Below are 839 nucleotides of genomic sequence, written 5' to 3' on the forward strand. Positions count from 1 at the left end.
TGTGTAAGGTTGGTTGCAATATGTTCATTGCGGCTTTTAGAAAACAATCTGTTAACATAGCAATCCTTTGGCGCCTGAGATGTTCTTGCTGTCCTGGCACCAGTTGATAAGGCCACAAAAAGGGTGTGCCAGGGAAAAGGAGTAGGGGGAGTTGTTGGACCCAGAGGATCCAACACCACCAAGTCAACATGCCTCCAAACTGGAGATTAAACTACACCAAGGATCAGCAGGTGCATTCTGTGCCAACTTTTAAATGCCCACTGAAAATGTTTCCATTGTGCCAGGTGTATACAGGCAATTAAGAACACACTCTCTCTACTGCTGATGTTTGTTTTAACCTTTTAATTATTTTTTTGTTTGATTTTGTTTTATACCATTGTAAACCACTGCAATACATTTTTACCATACAACGGTACAAACAAACAAACAAGCTCATTTGCCCTCATTTTGTCCTGTTGGTGAGAGCCCAGCAAAGATTTGGATACTTCAGCCTCTGTCTCCTCTCTCCCCCCTCCCAAATTTAGGATTATTCTGTGTACTCCTCTGGATACAGTTAGTAAAAGATTGATAGTTACTTATCTCCTTGGCTCAGGGGTCACATAACTCTATACCCTCCAACATTTCTCCAATGAAAATAGGGATGTCCTAAGGAAAAGCGGGACATTCCAGCATCAAATCAGAAACTGGGACTGTCTTTGGAAAATATGGACACTCGGAGGGTTGGTTGTTCATGTGATTCTAAATCAGAGAATGAAGACATTACTGTGGAAACATAGAGTGCAAATACTTGGCTACGTGTCAAGAACTGTCCTACTAACGCACTATTCCCACAAGCAGAT

This window comes from Lacerta agilis, chromosome 11, assembly GCF_009819535.1.
Source record: "Lacerta agilis isolate rLacAgi1 chromosome 11, rLacAgi1.pri, whole genome shotgun sequence".
NCBI classification, from domain to species: Eukaryota; Metazoa; Chordata; class Lepidosauria; order Squamata; family Lacertidae; genus Lacerta; species Lacerta agilis.